General features: G+C 38.0%; 2 pseudogenes; one reads left to right on the top strand and one right to left on the bottom strand.

Moving 5' to 3' along the window:
• The first annotated feature begins 4,054 nt into the window (after positions 1-4,054).
• Positions 4,055-5,857, top strand: LOC146327347 (uncharacterized; annotated as a pseudogene).
• A 443-nt stretch (positions 5,858-6,300) lies between these two features.
• Positions 6,301-10,659, bottom strand: LOC146327346 (uncharacterized; annotated as a pseudogene).
• Between the last annotated feature and the right edge of the window lie 11,816 nt (positions 10,660-22,475).

Below are 22,475 nucleotides of genomic sequence, written 5' to 3'. Positions count from 1 at the left end.
AGCCCTCTCTCTGCGTGTCTCTGTTTGCCAGTCAGAGGGGACAGTGTACATTTGGCGTAATGCCGTGGCAGCCGTCTGACCGCTATAGCTGCCACGCAATCTAACTCTCTCATCAAGCTGATTGATTCCCTCCACGCTGTGCTAACTCCTGGTTCTGACTCGTGGCTCTTGAATCATCTCACCAAGCAGGAAAGGAGCAATATGTCCTCTACTGGGACAGGAAGCTGAGGCAAAATACACATATATACACAACTGGCAGTGATCTGTTGACATGTCAAGTAGTTGTTGTTTTGTGCTCGTCCATGACAAAGAATACCTCAGAGACCACGACTGTAAAACCTGTTTAAGTACAACAGATCTCAGTTTTTTGTCTGAAGAGTGGATTTTTTGATGCAACCAACCAACACTCAGGTCCTTTATAAAAAAGAATGAATGAAGCTAGTGTTTTTTTATATTCAATGTTAGAGCTAAATATTCTGTGGATGTGGAATCTGAAAAACGTACTTATAAAAACTTAAAAATGATTTATTCTATTTATCTTTCATGATCTCTCAAGGCCCACCTGCAGGGCCTTCGCAGCCCACCAGTGGGCCTCGGCCTCAATCACTGATGAAGTTAATCATGTGTAATAACAACACTAATTCCAATTTTTGGGTGAAAATTTGACTTTTTGGTTTTCTTTAATTTTTTGAATGTCTAAATTTGCTCTCTACCAGAAAACAGCCTTGTCCCAGATAAGAATTCACAACTTCAAACAATTTAAAATGCATTAAAAGCCTTCAAACTGTAAAAAATGGTTTAAAAATACTATAATAATCAGCTTTGTTTTAAAATAGACTTTTTTATGAAAATATTGACCCTTTAAAGTTGTGTCCCAGATTTCCATCAACTCTGTCAGACTATAAAAACATGATTTAATTAGGGATAAAAAAGAGTCAGCTATACTTTAAGGACCCCTGTCTCACTTCCTTGTTTAAAAAAGGCAGGAATACTGCTCAAGTACTGGTAAACTTTCTATTTTTATACAAATTTGTTCAATCCCAACCATAACATGTCAACTCTCTAGTCCTTCTAAATCAAAGCTAAAAAAGAATTATGGTGTATTTTGATTAGTATTAAGAGAACTCTGAGACACTGTAAAAAATAAAATATCTGCTCACTACAACTATGCTGTGAAATGAAAAACCTTAAATATTTCGTCAAAAATGTAATCACTTAGAGCTTGGACAATTACAAGGTTTAATAGCCAAGAGTTCGATGTTTTAAAATATATTTACCCGGTATAATTGTAAAACTTAAAATCCCCCTCAAAATATAATATACATTGATTAGCCACAAATTAAAACTATACCTATTGTTGTAATCTTGTGTACCCCCACTCCACAACAAAACAGCTCTGACCCACTGTGTCTGGCACCAAGACATTAGCAGCAGGTCCTTAAGATGCATGATGGGACATCCATGACCCTGTCACCAGCTGTCCTTTCGTGAATGATTTCTGATAGATACAAACCTCTGCATACCAGGAACACCACAAAAGAACCAGTCACCTGGCCATCAATATCTTGTGGCCCCTGGCCCCTGTCAAAGTCGCTCAGATCTTCATGATGCCCAGTTTTGCTGCTGTCAACACATCAAGTTGAAGAACTTACTTTTCACCTGATATTTCCCACTCACTGACAGGTGCCACCATAACAACATGATCAATGTTATTCAATTCACCAGTCAGTTTTTTAACGGCTGATCAGTGTATATTTGTTCATACTTAACCCATGTAACATATATAACAAGAAATATATTCTTATTTGTTGTAGTCATTTCTGTATTGTCACCCTCATTAAATGTCCAGTGTAGGTGTGGTGAAGGAAAGGTTTTTTGATTCAGTACTTGGAAAAAAATTGAAAAATCTACAATGTCTTATACCTAATATTCATTATTCCAGCCTGGTGTAAGCTCACAGTGGGATCATGCAATGTGATCATCAGACGTGCATTTTGTCTGGCGCTCGTCCTGTATACTACTGCACTGATCAGCCTCATGTTTTTTCTGTACATTCATGACTGTATGTTGAAGAACCTCTGTGGTTCACAATTTTTGAAAAACCTTATGACCTGAAGGCCAGGGCCACAGGCTTTATTTTTTCAGGTCATCCCATTCTTGTGAGCTCAATATCTCAAGAATGCCTTTAAGGGAATTTCCTCAAAGTTGGTACGAGCGTTCAGGACTCAGGGATAAACTGATTAGATTTTGGCGGTCAAAGGTCAGGGTCACGGTGACCTCACTAAACATATTTTAGGCCATAACTCAAGAATTAATGCGCTAATTCTGACAAAATTACGCACAAATAATTGGAAAAAGTGATGAGGTGATGACATTTTATGTCAAAAAGGTCAAAGGTCAACTTCACTGTGACTTAAGTGAAGACAGCATGTTTCTACCTGGAAACTATTTACTGGAATCACACATGTATAGTGAGAACTTCCATTTTTACCAAAAAAAAAAAAATACAATTCATACCTTTTATTAAATTCCTTCAAAGTCATTTTATCCTTTCATCCTATTAGAAATTTTTGCGTAATTTTGTCATAATCAGTGTATGAATTCTTGAGTTATAGCGAGCCACCACAAGCCACCAAAATGCAATCAGTTCTTTGAGTCCAAGTGAACATTTGTGCCAAGTTTGAAAAAATCCCTCAAGGTGTGCTTGAGATATTGAGCTCACAGGAATGGGATGACCTGGAAACATTCATGCCTGTGGTCACAGTTGTCACTGAATTGGAGCCATCAAAAAGTTTTTTCAAGAATTCTCAAGATCCTTCAGCATACAATCATGAATTTACACACACAAAAAAAATAGGTTAATCAGTCCTGTTGTATGCAAGATTAGCTCTAAACAAGCTGCTGGTCCACTGATCACACATGAACACAGTCATACACACATGGAAGAGATCGCATGATCCCCTGGCAGGGATAATATAATATACCAATTGTTCTGTACTGTCTGAAGCCCACCACCACCTCTCCTTTAACTGGAGGATGTCGAAGAATCAGAAACTGAAAAAAAAAAAATCAATACATGGAAAGATTGTTTTGCATTGGAAATAGAAACTCTACAGCAAAGATACAAGTATATAATATATCCTTCAGGTGAAGGGAATCATCTTGGTGCATTAAATCAGCAATCAATCAAGGTAGAAGCAACCTTTTTTAACTGTGCTGAAGTGACGGAAATGACCTTTTTTGAATAATAATAATAAGAAAGTTCAGAAAGAAGAAATCTATTTCCATCACATCATTTGTGCTTTCCTGAATATAATATTCTCGGTTGCATCTCGAGTATATACACATACAGCAGCAAGGTTGGTGAAACCACAAACAGTAAGTAAAGCCAACGTCAGCAAAACACAAAGGTTAAACATATGGTTTAAATAAATATGGCATTCAATTACAATCAGTTACACAGAAAAAAGCAATTCCCACACACCTTTATCACCTTTGCTTTGATTCATTAAAAAATGTCTTAATTTTGGTCACAAAGACCTTTCTCAAGACATTATGTGACATATTGCTTAAATACAGCCCATATTTACATGATCCATAACTGTACTGGAGGTCTACCCATTGTCATGTACACAGTTATTCATTTAAGATATGACCTCGGTCTACAGTTCAGTTAAAGGAAGCCCTCCTGTAATGTATGGAGGACTAAAATCGCCAAAATTAAATAAATAAATACATCATTAAATAATTAATTAAATAGGTCATTAATTAATTAAAATTGGAATTAAATACATAAATGTGTTATTAAATGTGTCATTAATTCATTAAAATCCCAATTCATTTTAGGTAAAAAACATATATTAGTATTTCACTAATTAATTAATTATTTCATGGTCCTTGTGTTGCAATGGATCATGAATTTATTTTATCTGTCAACCTCACCCATCAAAGTTGGTGGGTGGGGCTAACGCGAATCTAGTCAAATCCACTACTTTGGTCTGCCTTGAAACCGAAAGTAGAAGAAGAAGTCTTTCTAAACATGGCAGCTGTGTTGATGGAGGATCTCCGTGAACTTTCTAGAGAGTTGGTAAGAGATATTTTAGACCTTGCAGTGTATGTGGAAGCAGGATCTGCTGACCCCAAGCATGTAGCGTGTAAAGCAGAGGAATTTATTGGAAGTTGTTGGAGTTATTTCCGCACTTTCTGACCAAGATGTTGACCGTAGAGTGACTGCAAATTTAGAAGAAGTACTCCGCTGCTTTTCTGGTACCAGGGTGCAACAGGAGCACACACAACGACCAGGTCGTTGTGTGTGCTCGGCTTTTGACATACCGAGGGCAGCTCTGGAACATCACGTTCTTTGTGGATTACCAGCCTGTCAAATTGCAGCGATGCTCGGAGTGTCAAAGAGGACTATCAGGAGGCGCATGCAGCAATACGGTAATAATTGAATTTATTTTTAATGTAGGCCTATTTATTATTTAAATATGAACAACAAAGTAAATTAGTGAGCCTAGCTAATTTTAAGATAATATTCATGTATCCATTTGCAATGCATCAGTAATTTTATTTGCAGTTTACTTGAAGCCAGTAGCCGTGCATTAAAATATCCTATCCTGAAGTATGGTTTGCAACTTGTTTATTCTCTTTCAGAAAATTAAGTGAACTCTGATTATTTTTGAGGCTGTGGTGGTTCTGTATAGTGTAGTAGTTTTACGCACATCATTATATTGTCTTTTATTATGATACCACCATTTCCTCGAAATAAGTGACTCCTCAAGTATATTGAACATGTGTTTTTAATGAAGTTGGCATTGAGTTTATGGTTATTTATTTTATTTTCCTACCCTCAGTCTCAAGACTGCAAGAGTCTTTACGCAGAGTTGATGCAGGGGGAGTCTACATGAGATGTCTAAGACTGCGTGTATTAAGACGACGGCAGTATTCTGTTCCTGGTCCAAAATCTTTATGGCATATAGATGGCAATCATAAGCTCATCATACTAGCGGATAAACAATGCCTCTTTCTATAGATGTCATTAGAATTGTTTTACAATAAAGTTGTGCCTTTTTGTGTTCACAATTGCCTGACAGCTGGAGATTTGTTGTCCATGGTGGGGTGGATGGATTCAGTCGTTTAGTCGTCTACCTGACTGTGGCTGGCAATAACAGAGCTAGTACGGGTTTTATCGCTGCTGTTGAGCAGTACGGGCTGCCATCAAGGGTACGGTCTGATAAAGGGGGCGAGAATGCAGATGTAGCAGAATTCATGATCAGGAGCAGAGGTACCGACAGGAATTCGCACATCACAGGCAGAAGTGTCCACAATCAACAGTAAATAAATGTTTGGCAACTAGGCTCACACAAGCAGCATACTAGTTGAATGTAGCCCTATGGAGGATCCTACTAAGGTTAAAGAAAGATAAACTTTTAACACTTTTTAAATGTCTGTTCCTCCAAAGGAATTATGGGAGAAAATATTTTACTTGAAACAGAGGTTATATCATCTTCAAAGTCTCCTGAGCTTTCAAAGATCAACCTCTGAGCTGTAGTTTCTATTGTGTATACTATGCATAACTGTACTATTTTACAAAACTGAATAGGCAACATTAAATTTCTCACCGACTTGGTGACCAAAAATGACAATCTTAAATATTTTGTGTAATGATGTGCCAGACTAGTTTAAGTACAAGATTGATCATGCTTGTCCTCTATTCAGGTTTATGAAGACTATGGGATCGACTGGAATGGACCTCACAGTCTTCATGGAGGCACTGTGTCAGTCCCCGAGGTTCAGCTGGCCCGTGAGCTCTCGCTGGAAGAGGTTGCCATTTTACCAGCTCCAGGAGTTTCTGTAACTGATGCACTTAGATCATATGTAGAGACTGTGCAAGTTTTATAGCAGACTGATGTCTAACCCATGCTTTTATTTAGCATCTTACAACAAGCAAGCATAAACTGAAAAAGTTTGCTTTCCTTAAAAAAATGAAAAAAAAAAACTGTTTTACTTTGAAGCTCTACCATAATCATTGTTAAGATCTTGTAAATGCACTTCATGCACAGCTCCACTCCTTTTCTTCCTGTCTCATTATTGGCCACAGAATGAATAACATGAATGCTGTTCTCTTAACACTGAAAGATGAAGATGCAGAACTGTTTGGTGTCAGTAAGTGGAAAAAATATTTTGAATAAAACCATTATCAACTACTGCACAGTATTTTAAATGTTTTCAAAGACACTGAACTTGTGTCAATTGATCTGACCCACTGAACAGTGCATTCAATGACATCTGTCTGAAAACTTAAATAAGTCCAAATCCAGTCTCAGCACTACTTAGGGCAGAGACAAGTGCTTCCTCGAAGTCCAAGTAGGTTTTGAAATGAGCTGGCAGCTTTAGTGTTTCAAAGCATGTGGAGGACGTAGGAAGAGTTCCCCCAGAGATCTCCACTTTCAGTTCAGGAGGAAGCTTCTCCCAGCCAACCCAGAATGTCAGCAGCAGAAGTCATAAAATGGATTCAAGACAGCATTTAGTTAAACCTTAATTGATCATATATATCCATGAGACATAGAAGCATTTGTAAAGAGAGCAATACATTTGCCAAATAAGGTGTTAATACCTGTTTCAATGAACATCCTTAGAAAGCCAGTGATGCGGCACGTGGACTCTATGTCAAAGTCTTCATCATCACTGTCCTCAGCTGGCCATGTGATTTTTTCTAGGAGCATCTTAAAAAACACATTGTAATTGTAATTATTTTAAAAGGGAGAACTTATTTTGGTGAAGGAACATGCGGATCACATTCTTGGTAAATGGAAAAATAACCAGCTCAGTCATTGAAAACACATGTAAATTCATTAAGTAAAGTCACAAATGTAACTAAATTACTGACATACCTGGGGTGTGAACTGCATTTCAGCCATTTTGGGGAAAAGAAGTGAGACAACATCTGGCCTTGATGTCAGCAGGGGTCATACCATCACATCTTTCAGTCCCTTTCTCAGCTGTTTAATTTGGCGTGTGGTCCTCCCAATGACCTAAGAGACAGGCCCAACCCATATTACAGACCAAATCCTCAACCCAACTTTTACAGAAGTTGGCACAGTAGGGAAAATGTTCATAAAAGCATAATGAAGTGTTTTATAAAATCCATTCAAACTAGTACAGAATATATCAACCCTTAATAAGACATTAACACATTTTAGAATAATGTATTCCATTTTATACATTTCTGCAACTGATGTCTTTAGTGCTCAAATGCAGTGGTGAACACCTGACTATCGCCTTTTTAAAGTATATTATCAAAAGGCAAATTCACAAAATCAGATGTGTGTTGTTGAGCTGCTCTCAATGTACTGTAGTGTTATTTTTTTTGTAAAGGATTACATTTTGTTTTGTATAATCATTTCCCTACTGTGTCAACATTTGTGAAATTGTTTTTTTTTAAATTATGCCACTGTTGTATCAACACTTGCAGGAGTGAGAAATATTGAAGTAGTTAAACTGTATATGAATTAAATGCTGGTTTTCAAGAACTTTAACATGACTATGGACAAAGACTAAAGATTATGTCATTCCATCTCTGCCAGTGTTGACATAACATAACAAGCCAGGGTTCACAACACTTTCTATAATTTCAACAACTACAGCAATGAATTTTGTCACTTAACCAGCAGGAACTCACTGCATGCAGTAGAAGTTTGTTATGTAGCCATCTCCGATTTGTTTTGTTGACTGCCGGGAGATCCCAAGACAGGGAAAGATCTGAAACCATGTCCTTCTGTTCTGGTGTAAGTTCTTCATGTTCAAGCTAAAATCAAGACCATACAAGTTATTACATTTGCCCAAACAATAATTTTGCAAGGCAAAGTTTTTTATGATACATACCAGTTTTATGATACTCCTGATGCGCAGATCAGGACAGTCTTCTGTAACAACAGTTGCCGTTTCAGGGTCCCCGTTGAACAGTACATGAACTACAGCAGGACTTAATCCTGTGACATGGGGGTTGCATGCAGAAAGCTGTGGGCCAACATCCTTCCTGCAACCCGGAAGAGGTCGCTTTCAATAAGCACCTCTGATGCTGCTGGAACAAGATGGTCAGGTTCACCCTCAAAAAGCAGTGTTTGGCCCATTCCTATTGTAAAGTACCAAGAGAGCAGGGGATAAAGTCACAACAATTAACGACTGATATACATTTAAAAATTGCATCATATTAACCTTCAAAATAGTAAGAGACTTACCAAGATCCACACTGAATCCAAACTGCAGTTTGGATATTATTGTTGTCATAAAGTACCGCATCACTCCCTCTCCGACAGCAACATCACCTGAAAGAAAATACTGATAATAACACAGTGGAAAAACAATGGCTGACTAATGCAGTTAACTGGATAAGGTAACATAACTATTGGCTGTAATTCTAGAATAGCATCCTTAATATTGACTATTCCAGATAACAGGAGAATATTGTGCTTTTCATAAGTGGTCATCAAATTATATAATTTTTTGGATCCCATTCTCCCATGTAACAATTCCATATAAGATACTTGAGTGGTATAAACTTTACTAATACATTTATATTACAAACTTTATATTACCTACCAAGAAGAGTACAGTGAAGTGGACATGCCCATTCTCGCGGCTGTTTATAGAATGAGAGAAGTTCCCGTTCCCTGTCCTCTTCAGAGTCCCTTACGTCCATTTTCATTCTCAGTGGTTTCCCAGATGCATGTTCGCTTAGCAGATTCTCTTTGAAAACTTTGGCAGCTTGAGCTGGTTCTTTAATAAGCTTCCATTCTAGACAACAACAATAATAAAGTTATCTATTCCGGAGAGACATGTTCTGAGTTGGCATGTCACCTGCAGATACAGATATCCTCTCAGTCTACAGAAAAGGAGGAACGTTCTGTCCATGTCACTGACAAACATGAGACCCAACATCTTCAGAATCTGTTACAAAGCTGAGTTGACATAAAAACAGCAAAACAGCATTCTGAACAAAAACTAAATATTTTAACAGTTAGAATATGTAACCCAGTTGAGTGTTATTGTGTATAATTGTATTCTCTTATCTATCTATTTACCTTGCAGGTGTCATTTTTCTATTGACTGAGTTTAAGTTACACACAATCTTACAGCCACCTTATTGTGATGACACAAACCATTGTCTGTTTCTTCGTGATCCAAGTCCTCGTCAATCACTGCTGGTACAACTGCACTCTCAGCTGATGTTCCAGGCCTCGCTGGAACACTGTCACTGACTGGGGCTGTCTCTCTTTATCGTTTTCTTCACTTCGGCCTCCCTCTTGTTCTCTCTCTGATTCCTGCATGGGTGTCCTTGAAGTTAACAAAATTGAAATTATGGTCATACTTTATTGTGTGCACAACACTCTAAGAGAGACATTTTCCAAAATAAAAATGAATATGCAACCCTTGCATTTCTTTAGGTATTACATACCCATTGCAGCTTAATCTGTGCAGCTTCATCTCTGAAAAGGGAACTTCCTTCTGACAGGTGATGCAGGGGATGACTGGACCAGAGGCAGTTTGTGAGCTCTCCTAACAACAACAAATGGCGTTTAACTAAGGATTAAAAGTCACCAGTGAGCTTTGTTTTGATTATGTATTAAACTGAGTCTCTGTAAATCTATGTACACAATCTATGGGTAGATCCTGTTGAAGTGGACGTATGTAGATTGTAGCCTGTCCAATCATCGTCGATGGATCTTTCAGATAGGCAAGGGTGTATCCAGTGCTGGGACATGGAAGCAACACAAGATTTCGGCTACAAGTAGATCCTGCAATTTTTAGAAATTCAAAGCCTCCCCCTTCTTTGAGAATCGGAAACACTTCCATCAGTTTATTTGTTATAACCATGGGATCGTTGTCATTCCCTGTAAAATAAATAAATAAATAAATAGCCATAACTCATATTGACTCACCTAAAGCCTGTGACAACTATTATTCACACTATGAAAATCAATCAAGTTTGAGTCGAATATGAACATATGGAAATACTTATGACTAAAAAGAAATGCCGAGTTGAACTGCAAATAATTTCAACGAGCCACAGACAGTGCATACTTTTTTTTGGTTTTGGTAAATTCCTAATTTCATACTGACCTGAAAATGTCACTTTTTGCTGAAAGTAAGTAAGGAGGTCTGCTTAAAGCAGGACGCTTGGAACTTTATCCACCTTGTGGTCAGCCAAACAACAGACAGTGTGTGTGTAGCTTCTTCGACTAACTTGGGCTTGTGCTGGTCGTCTCGTCATAGTCCTTCTGGCTCCACCGTTATACGGCGCAAAGAGCCTTGCTACCTCGGCTGCAACACAGAAAAATGTCACAGCTCAATGGTCACCAGTCAGCTAAAACAGCCTCAACTTCTATCTTGGCATGTTACTGCCAGCTGTACTGTACATTTTCAATCCAACTCCAAATTGTTATCTAATTTAACCCACATCTGTGTCCCAAGTCACTGATTAGTAGCACACCTGGCTAACATTAAATAATTTAGCTTACCTTGGACAGGTGTAACGTTACGTGATGGAGCAGCAGGTATCTGCTGTGACTGAGCCGCCGGAGCCGGAGGAGTTCTGCTCAGAGCTTCCTCTATCAAATTCGCTGCTTCTCTCAGCAGTTCTGGGCAGGTTTTCGACATTTTCTCCTGCACCTCACACGCTGCATCAACATTGGGAGTGGCAGACCGAGTCTAGATGTTTAGCAGTTGCCAATAAAGTTTTGTTTACTAAAGTATCCAAACAAACGTAGAGGTTAATAGCGCCACCCAGTGTATCGTGATGTGTTCACAAGCTCTGCATCAATCCTTTATCTGGAATCAATTTGCCTTGACTTGATGTGCAGGGTAACCAATCAGGTGTTAAGATCCGCCCACCGACTTTGATGGGCGAGGTTGACAGATAAAATAAATTCATGATCCACTGCAACACAAGGACCATGAAATAATTAATTAATTAGTGAAATAATAATATATGTTTTTTACCTAAAATGAATTGGTATTTTAATGAATTAATGACACATTTAATAACACATTTATGTATTTAATTCCAATTTTAATTAATTAATGACATATTTAATTAATTATTTAATGATGTATTTATTTATTTAACTTTGGCACTTTTAGTCCTCCATAGAAATGTGAAGCATATTGGATTACTGAATTAGAAAATCTTACAGCTTTGGGGAAAAATGAGACCTGGCTCTCAAGGTCTTCCTGTGAAACGTTCTGTGAAACAAACCTAACCTACTGCCAAGTTTGTAAATAGATTTTTTATAGCTGACCTGTGTGGTTTATGTTAAAGCTTTTTCTATTATGGTATAAACTATTTTACATACAGATGGGTTTCTTCTGCCTCTTGATGTTGTTTTCTAGCATTGTTAATAGCTGCTCTGAGTCCTGCTCCTTTTCTACTGCAATATTTGATGATATTAATTGAATTGAGCCCTTTAACACCCCGGCCTACGCCACCACTAGATTTATCATGCACATGTAACTGTAGGTGTATATTTATACAATACAAAGTAAGTTTGGGATTATAAGATCTGATATTGGTACCTGGTACCCGACCCATGTGGTTCTTTCTGTTCCTACAGAACTGTTCTTACTATTTTATCCATGTTGTATGGGAATGTCCAGGGATTTCTGGAAGGTTATTAACACCCTTGCAGGATTAATTGGGGTACTTTTACTTTTCACCTTCCCCTTACAGTAAAACCATGCAAAGCCTAGCTGGCAGGCCTAAATGAAGCTGAGGAAATTGTAGTCCTGTGATGGAGGCCTCTCCACAATATTTAAAGCTTTCATTGGCTCTGGAGGTTTTTGGACATTTCTTACCTGAAACTATTATCAGCAAGAATTACATGATGCAGGACCAAACACAATTTTAATCTGAACTAATCTGATCTCTGACTTAAAGGATCTTCTTTGTAAATAGGAATGCTCTGTTTGGGTATCCTATTGGTTGGTGGAGGAGGGGTGGGAGGAGATTGGGAAGGGGGTTGGGGTTTAGATGGTATGAAAACTCAAAATGTAAACAGCATGTTGTAAAAAACAAATGCAGAGGTGATAAAAGTGTGGGGGTATTTGCTTTTTTTCTTCTGAATTTGATTTTTGGGCAAGTGTGCTGCAGCTCTCTGTGAATCCTGGACTGCTCCCTGGACTGACCCCTACAGGTATCCTGCCAGTGAAGGAGAGCTCAGTACTGTGGATTTATAGGTCAGCAGAGGGATTTCTATGAATTTCTATGAAGTTTTTAAAAGAAATGAGAAGTGAAAAGCCCTGTAAATTAGCTCACCCTGTCCATGAGCAAAGTTTGCAGAGAGCAAGAACTTCCATTCTCTTACAGAAAGGTTGAAGGGACACAATTTAGGCTAAATGAATGTGGTAATTTTGATGCACAGGTGGAGTCACACATGTGTGGCTGCATTTTCACTCAAGGAGAAGTTCTTGAGTCATATCAGCTGATTAGAAGAGGTCCAGTTATGATAAAAGATTCAGAATCACTGCTCCAGCCTGATGTGAAGACAGTGCAAAATAAATACTGGCAGTTAGAACATGGGATATCTGATCAGAGCCATAAGGTCAAGTTTGTTTTGTTTTTTTATGCAGATACGTAGATATATGTGGATATTGATTTAGCCTGTTTACAACAGGAATAACAACCTGTAAAAAGCTACTGTTTGAAAGGCAACTAGTGGCACCGTGTTAGTGTCGCAGGGATTATGTATGTATGTATGTATGTATATATAAAGCTAGTGCTGTGTATCGCTGGAAACAGTTTAATGTGGAAGTGAGATGGAAAAATCAACTCTTGCTTTATCTGACCTCAGGGGAAAGATGAAATGATCTGGGATCTAACCCAATCGCACTGCCCCAGGTGTCATTTCTCCTATCACCTTAACATGGAGTAATGCTTTACTCAGAAATATTTAAATATATCTGTGTTATGAATTTCAGATTCAGTCTTCATTTTAAACTATTGCAACCTATTCTCAGTCTCAGATTAAAGTCCTACTCCAGTGCTTTTTTGGCATTTTCTGACAATTTTGATTAACCACAGTTTTTTATTTAAAAAAATTACTTAAATTTGTGTTCAGTGTTCAAAAATGTAAGCTTTGACTACAACAGAATGATCATGCCTCTTTATCATCCTTGACCTTTTAGCTGCTCCTCCTCCATACATGACCATGATGAAGAACAGGAGAGTAAAACATGCAGAGGCAGATTGTTTTGTGATTTTGGGCTAACATAGACACATAACAGAATCTTTCTCCTCTCCTGTGAAGAAAATTATTCTACCTCATAACTTATATTAAAGTGAAAACTGCTAATATCTGTGCTACTGCTCTGTATGCTAATGATGACCAATCAGGTTGCCATAGTAATGGATAACATCTGATTATTAACCACACCCCCATTCTCTGTTTGAGAAAGAACGTTATCCAAACAATGTCAGTTAACACGGGCTGGAGTGGGGCTTTAATGTTCACAACTTTTGTTCCTCCATCTGATACTGGAAGTTCTTTTTTTGTTTGAGTCTTTGGGAAAATTGGAGCCCTGCTGCCTCACGGGAACATGAAACAAATTAACAAAACTGAACTCTTACAAAGCTGGGATGGCTGGCATTCAGATGTGTTTGCTGGCATTATGAGGCTACAACACTGCCTTCACATGCCTTCAAGCAACAGACAGGCCACAGAATGAAGTGTAAAGTCAGTGATACTAAAAACCTATCCAAACAACAAGATGCATATCACTAAGGATGTTAAGTATACTATGAATTGGAGAAAGATTGCCAGGAGCAATGAAAATAAAACCTGTAAAAAAACAGATAACCTCAGTGCTTTTATTTTGAAAACATTTGTAGCTGAGCTTGTGTTTGTGTGGCAGCCTATTTTACAGTGTTCTGTAGACACTCACAAACCTGCTAAAATGTAGTAGACTTCACATAGAAACCTTCTATAGAAAGCATGTCTTAAGAAACCCAGTGATTACCGTCCTATAGCCTTAACCCCTACTGTTATGAATGGAGGTACACGTCAGATTGGTGTGACAAGAATTTACTGTTATTCCAAAGAAAACACAAAAAATAATGTGCCACCCAAACACACAGAGCATACTGTATACACCTCGGGATGTTTCTCAACCCCGGTCTCTTCTAATCCATTGTTCTACAAGAAGAGGGACGAGAAGAGGGGAATTCCAGCTGCCATGGAGGCAGAGGAGGAGAAGAGCTGCTAGGAGAGCTGGGATGTTCAAGCAGGAAGCAAGTGGATTCAATCATTACATTTTTTGCTTTGTACATACAAGCACAAGCACAAGCAAAGCAAGCAACAAACAAGGAAATAATGTCTGAAGTTGGGCCAACATTGTCTTTAAGTATGAAACAGCTGTTTCTTTGTAAACAAGGAGCAGGATGGCATTGCTGGAAATAGGAGACTTTGACTCACTGGATGCATATTGAGGTGTAAGCCTGCCATTGGTTGCTTGATGTCAGTCAGCATCATAGCATCTGCTATCTATGTTTTCAGAGACCCTGGGGAACAACAGCAACCTCTTATGGCAAGCCGTTTTAACATTTAATAGCTAAATTTGACTATCCGGAATTAACATTATAGATATCAATAATTTCATTTTGACTAGTCGTAATTATATTATGACTATCAAGTATTTTCATTGAAGATATCTATAACTTCATTCTGACTAGTCAAAAGTACATTTAGAGATATCTGCAGTTCAATTTTGACTAGTCAAAACAGAATTGCAGATATCCGAAATGACGTCACTTAACCGCGGCACTCAACTCGTCACACATCCTAAATGACAATTACAGATATCTGTAATTCAGTTTTGACTAGGCGGAATGAAAATTAAAGATATCTCAAACGTAATTATGACTAGTCAGAATTGTTGTGCAAGACGTTGCGCATGCGAGGCTTCCCATTCGTTGCTCATTATTATGGCAAGCTTTCCATTGGATACTGGCTTAGTAAACAAAACAATTGAACAGTGTTAGAAGAAGAAATGCACATGAAGAAGAAAAAGTAGAAGAAATGGCGGTTGCTGTTGTGAACAAGGTTGTCAGAAAATGCCACGAAATAGAACAAGTTTATCACCAAGGAATTTGGTTTGAAGGGTTTTGATTGATTGAACAGGAAGCCCTATAGCCATACAAGCCGCTCCTACCACCCACTTGCTCCCGCCTCCCACTTTTACAGATATCTGCAATGTCATTTCTCCTTGTCAAAACTCCAATACAAGATATCTGCAATTACATTCTGACTAGGTAGATTGCAGGTAAAAGATATCTCCAATTCGAGATATCTCTAATCAAAATCCATTCCAAGATATCCACAACCCGATTATAGATATCTACATCTGAATTATGACTATCCATAATCCCAGCTAGCGATATCTACTCACTAGTCGTAATTCCAACTCAAGATATCTAAAATGTAATTCTGGCTGGGTAAAACTCATTTTAAGATATCTCGAAAAACAAAGCAGATATCTTGAATTAAGGGCATTTGGATCTTTAAATGGAATTAGGGATATCCATAATTCATATGTAGATATCTGCAATGCCAGTTGTGGATATCTGCATTTTAATTACGGATATCTGTAATGACAAACCCCATACACATGAATGGGGAAAGTGATGTCATTTGTCCTAGTAAAAATTACATTGTGGATATCTAAAATGATAATTGTGTATAGGAAGAATTACTTTGTGGATATCTGAAATGTTATTTTTGAATAGGAAGAAATGAATTACAGATATCTGCGATACATATCCAGCCTAGCTATTAAATGTTAAAACGGCTTGCCATAACCTCCGAGCTGCAGCCTACATACTGAAAATGGTAAGTTACTGCCTGGGATGCTAATGGTACAAATGTAAACAAGCTGATGGCTGTTACCTTTTCTTTTGCAGTGATTTAGTCATTTTGATGCCAGAGCTTGCGTCTCGACAAAAGATAAGATAGACTTTATTATCTCAAGGGAAATTTGTGTTGAATACATACAGTACCTGTTGTTAAAAGATGCAAGAAGTTCATGCATGCGTACATACAGTCCATACACAGAGCTGTCGCTAGTCCACAATCACACACACTCAGTACCAACAGTACATGCACATACTGCTATCAACCGACAAACTGCACGCTGCTCATTGCACAACACGTCTGTTTTACATGGTCATCATAAAATTACATAGTTATAAAAAAAACAAAACAAAACATTACATTAGCTTCCTGTTTAAGGCTTTGATGGACAAGGGGATAAAAAAGTTCCTTATAGCAGTTAAGCCTGCACTCGAGGACTCTAAAGCATCTGCCTGAGGGGAGAAGTTGGTACTAATGATGGTAGACATGGGTTTGGTCTGAGATAATCTTTTTGGGCTGTCTGATTTAGGTTTGTTCAAAAACAGACTGGAGTGTGGCATGCTGCATGATTTTCATTACTCTCTGTGTAAACCGGGTAATCTGGGCCTTCAGTGATACACTGAGGATGCCAACCCAGGCTGAGATGCCATATCACAGGATCCAGCATGGTAGAAGAGGAGCAACACTTCCTGGTTGACACCAAAGACCCTCAGAATGTGAGGGAAGTGTAGGTGCTGTTGGACCTTAGCACAGACATTACCTACCTGAACACACCATGTTTATGGTCGATGTGTATACCCAGGTATTTATATGATTCAACCTGGGCTATGTTCTGGTCATGGTCCAAAATAAGGTCTCCCACAATGCTATTTTGCAGCACCATGGTCGCTGCATCCTGTGCTTAGCTCCGCCCAACATGTTTGTGATTGGTTTAAAGGAATGTAATATGATCATGCACACCTGGCCACCAGCTGGGCTTGTACATAGATAATAATAGGGGCGGCTGATGTGACGTGTGAAATTCAGTGGTGGTGTGTTTCAGCCATTACTGTCCATGACACACAGATTGAACAAGTTCCTATAAGGCATCTAAATGCTGCAACACACATATAGATTTGTAGGAAGATACAAATTTAGGAGATTCAGTTTATTTAAAGCAAACAAACAGATTCTGTTATTGTTTTTTAAATCTATAATACAGTGTCATTGAGTTGCTGGCATAGTTATGTCCCTGTTCAACTTAAAGGGATAGTTCACCCAAAAAAGAACCTTCAGTCATTATCTACTCTCCCTAATGCTGATTGAAGGTCAAGTTTAGTTTTTTAGTCCACAAAACAGTTTCACAGGAAAACAGCATTGCAGAATCTCCAGCTGACTAATTTCCAAACGGGCATAAAATGCCATACTGCTTGTCTGATGTAGTGCAGGTCTCCTAAAGTTCCAACATGCCATTCACTTGTGTCTCACCAAACACATCCAGTTCAGATGGTGTGCACAGACTAAGGATCTATAGTGAAAATTCAGGCTAAAAAAATAAATGTATAAATGACAACTTACAAGTCAGTTTGGCATGTTGGGGCTTTAGGAGACCTGAGGGCTGGACTACGAAGCAAGCTCAACACAGCCAGGCTTTCTTTGCATGATCTGGATCGACAAAGCCTAAAACCTCAATCAGAGATAACAGGTATCACGATGGTGGTTATCAACTTGCTTTGCTAATCCAGGCTTTCGTCTTCAGACTCTGTGTGCGCTCACATAAAAGGGGCATTTGTTGCATTATTTGACTCTTCTTCCACATGAAATGAAACGATCGCGAGCCACTTACTTAAGTCAAAATCATCAAGTTGTTATAATTATGAGCTGTGGAAAAAAAAAAGCAACATTGTTGCTGCAAATAAAGCAGGAGAAGAAGAATGACGTCAGAAAACTAATTATCGACTAAATGTGGTCTTAATGCTGCCGTTTATTCTAACATGAAAACTGCACATTAAACAATAAAACTCCATACAGCAGATTTAAACATGATGAAGTCTGTCTGACACTGTCCTATGATGACATCACTGAAGTTTTTGACCAAACCAACGTAAAATGAGTGTAACTGATTTAAGGTTGTCCGTGATAAATGATGATGAATTTTCTAATCAGTGATCTGAGCTGCAATATCACCAAAACAAAACAGATAACAGTAAAAAGTATTCAAAGTGTCTGTAGTTGTTTCATCATTATTTTACTGTGTGGATTATATACCATGTAAATTTAAAGTGTAAATATGATCTGGAGCAAACGGGAAAAATGATTCTGCATCACCAAACGGAGGTTACCATGACAGCGCGATGTATACCGTTTGTGCCGCTGTTACATTTTTACATTATATGGATTCGTTCGGTGATATTACAAACATACAGCTCAGGAGTTTTTCATTTTTAATGTCTTTCCTCAGTTTAAAAGCTATATCGCTCATAAACAAACTTGTTAGGACAATAATTAGTTAAAAACGGCGCGTTTTACAGACGATTTAATCATAAACTCTGAATATAACCTGCTGCCGACCAGGTTATGAGTTTAGCATAAGTTACCATGGTGATCTAGCCAGTTTAAAAGAGAGCCACCTTCGTGACACTGAAAATCCTGGATTTAGACTCAACATAGCTTGTTAACACATTAATCTCGCTTCGTAGTACACCCCTCTGGATTACACCAGATGAGCAGCATGGAGGCACTTTATGTTTTGTTTTTTTTCATCTCCAATTTAGGTTTGAAAACTGGTCATCATTCACTGAAATAGTTTGTTCTGCACTGGTATTTGTGGACTGATAGTAGATAATGACTGAATTTTCATTTCTGGGTGAACTATCCCTTTAAAGCTTGACTGTCTAGACTGCTCTGTATCTGCATAAAGACTGTGGGAGAGATTGTGGGATTGTTGGAGGGCTTGAGTCAAGTTTTCAATCTGTGCACACTTAAAGAACGGTGTCTCTGCTGGCTGGTAATATTACATCAGGCCCCTCTCAAATTTTATTTGAAGAATATCAGCTTTTGCCATCAAACAGAAGATTTAGAGTCCCACAGGCTCGACTGAAACGACTGCAGAACTCTTTTGTTCCTCAGTCTGTCAAACTCTTAAATCAGGATTTGGGTTCTTGGCCTCCTTTGTGGTATTATTTTGTTTTTGGTTGTGCTGTGTGTTGTTATTTATGTGAAACAGTGTACATTTTGAGGCACAAGACAAATTTCAGAAAACATTCAGACATTAAAATGAAATCAAATCTATTTGATGACTGTGTGGACTGCAGTGTATTGTGCTAAATAGTAGGTACATACTGTATATAGAGGTCTACACCAGTTGTTATCTTTGGGAAATAGAGATTGCCATGTTTGCCGCTACGACATTCACATGAATATATCTAGAAATCTTGAATTCTTTATTTCTCAAGAATTAAGCAGCTGGCGAAGCGCCACCAAAGAACAGCTGCAAAATTTATTGCCAGTCTCGACTGAAAATCCACAAGACTGCAACATACAGAGTGTGCAGCAGAGAAATGTGAGGCTGTCTTATCTGGATTCAGGACCAGTGCTCATTGTGGCAGCGCACTCAGTGATTGATTATTATTCCTGTATGACTCCGACTGCCATCAGCCAGAGATGGGGATTGCCTGTTCCCCTGTGGTCAGAAAGCTAATGCTCCAGATATAGAAAATGATAATGCAGGAAAACTGATTGGATAAGAGACAGGAATGAGAAATGTCCCAGAGGAGCAGGACCTGAGCTGTGCCTCAAGGAGGGGGGATCAAGAGCAGGAGAGAGAAGGAGAGAGGGATTTCTGTGTTTTTGGTGGAGGGAGAAAAATCTGAACTGCAGCCCCAACATCAAAGCAGACCCAGAATAAGTCTGACTCACCTATTTCTAATGCAGACGCCACATCTGACTCCTCAGACACATTACAGCTCTGTGATGCTGAATGTTAACATCAGGATGCTAACATGCTTGCATTTTAGGGATCAGATTGCATTATTTTGTTTGGTCCTATTAAGAAAACCAACTGTGTGTTGGTGTACTTTCAGCCTCTCCCTGTCTGTGCCTGACTGAGCTCACTAGTTCCTCCTGAAGATGTGAATGTGATCATAGAGCAGCTCAGAAATAGTATTTTTTATAAAAAAAAAAAAAAAAAAAAAAAAAAAGCACAGCTTGCAAATAGTAAAAAAAAGGTCATATTGCAATTATTTCAACTGAAGTTGTGATGTGAGGTGTAATATGATCAGTTTTGCATCACAATTCTCATTTTTACTAAAAAAAAACAACCCTTAAAATGATGATGATGTAGTATTTGTTGGGGTTGGTACCAGACAAACATCTTCAGGACTTCAAAAAATTGAAGTTTGGTTCGACTTATGTGATTTGGATGTTACACTTGCTCATTGTTACATACGTGTGTCAAGCAGAGCAACTAAAAAAGATAATGGACCCAAAAATGCAGATTGAGGCTGAGCAGAAATGGTTAGAAGTGATTAAATAGCAAAAAAGTAAATGAGCAACAGGGTTATGTGGAAAAGTATTAAGGCCCGGCCTCAGCCTCTCAACGACTCTTTGTTCTTTGAGGTTCCTACACTCACCTTTTCTCCACACTCAAGCATGTTTCACCTTGTTATATCTTTTACATCTTTTTAGTTTTGTTACAATTCTTTGTGCATTGATGACAACACAGGAATCATTTTTTGTGTTACTGTTCCATCTATTTAGTTTTAAATCAGCCTTGAAGTTAGAAAAGCAACAGACAGTGATGCAAAATAATTTAAGAAATAATAAAAAATGATCCTCAAATGTATTAAAACTGAAATAAGGAATCAGTTTTGAAAATGTAAGGATTAAAAAGAACAAATATTTGTTACTGCAGGGAGTAAAAGTAAAAAGTTTTCAGAAAAATAAATATTAAAGTAAAGTACAGGTACCTGAATACTCTACGTAAGTAGAGTAACAAAGTATTTATACTTCATTATATGGCACCTCTGATCTAGAGTCAGTGTTTGGTTTGTCTCCTCTGAGGCACTGGTGGTGCAACATAGCAGGCTTCATGAAAGAGAAATCATTGCCTCTGTAGATGTGGAGACAGAGCACAAAGCAACATGGTCTGAAAACTACATCCACCTGGAGGGAAAGATATCGTTGATAAACCAAGTGATTAAATGCAACGAAGTGACTGTAGCTCCCCAAAAACATTCGATTTTTGCAAGTCGATTAGATTATTTTCAGACCCTGTGTCCACCAGAGAGGAAAAATTAAACCGACAAACTCAATATTTACAGTAAGTCTCAGTGTCCATTCTCCTCACCTTACTTTTCTGTTCCTACTAAATGGCAACAGGTGAAATAATTTTAAATATAATTTATTAATTATAGTTCTATAATTTTATATAACTTTTATATACATAAAATATGTATGTTATATACATAACATTGCTGAGTGTCAGGATCCCACAGTTTCCCTATTCCCTGCTCACACCTCACATCTATTTCCACTTGTGTCTTCTTAAAGACTCGTTTTTTTTTGGTTCAGCAGCTTAAAAACTTAGTTCTGGGTTTTAACTTACTGGCAATGCATCCCAGCACATAGCAGTTTGCAGACATTTTACTGTTGTCTGCTAGCAGATGCAAAGTGACAAGAGGCAGCCTCACAGAATACATATCGATGGAGAACCAAAGATCATTTCCCCCTCCGGTGTGAACAGAGATTAAATGCACTTTGTCTCTATAAAGGGCTCATCCTAACAAAAACATGCAATGAAAATATATTCCATTTCTGCCATATTCTGCCAATAGATCCCCCTAAAACTTCCACAGTGAACAGCTGTTCATTGTAGTTTTTATGAAACATTACTCAAACAGGAGGATATACAGTAGTATCAGTTGAATGCTCATTTGTATGTATTTGTATGTATGTCAGACAAAACAAACAGCGTGTATGTTCATGTAATGAAGGAACATGTCACAGTGCAGCCGTGTGGCTCATTGATGTGTTTTTAATAGCTTTTGGACAACGGGGGAGTTCGACTGCACGGAGGAAGAATATATATCAGGCTTTGAATACACAGTTTTGTTAGTAGATACATTCATAATTCTGCATATGGGATTTGTTGACAAGAAGAAAAAGATTTAATATCTACAAACTTATCCTTTAATAAGCTGATGTTCTGTAGGTATAATATTAACCATCATAGTTTAGCGGGTTACCATGCTAGCATTTGTTAATTGGCATTAATCACAGCTGTACAGCTGACCTGATGATGTTCTATGAAAAGTCACCGCAGTTATTACAGTTCATCCTGGGATCAACATGAGTGCCTGAAGCAAACACAGCCATCCATCTAATACTTTGTTAAAATCTTTATCGTCATCATCTTCATATTCATATTATGTTCATCATACTGGTGACACTATATGAAAAGTTAAAGATCAACATAGTTCTAAGAATTCGCCCTCTAGCAATTCATGAAACTATTTGTGAAGATTTTTTGGTCTGGATCAAACAGATCAACATTTCTGTCCAGAGAATAAGGTCAAAGTAAAACTGAAGGTTGAT

The sequence above is a fragment of the Lutjanus erythropterus genome, chromosome 4 (genome assembly GCF_056507025.1).
Source record: "Lutjanus erythropterus isolate fLutEry1 chromosome 4, fLutEry1.hap2, whole genome shotgun sequence".
NCBI lineage: Eukaryota > Metazoa > Chordata > Actinopteri > Lutjaniformes > Lutjanidae > Lutjanus > Lutjanus erythropterus.
This window is presented reverse-complemented; position numbering and strand designations above follow the sequence as displayed.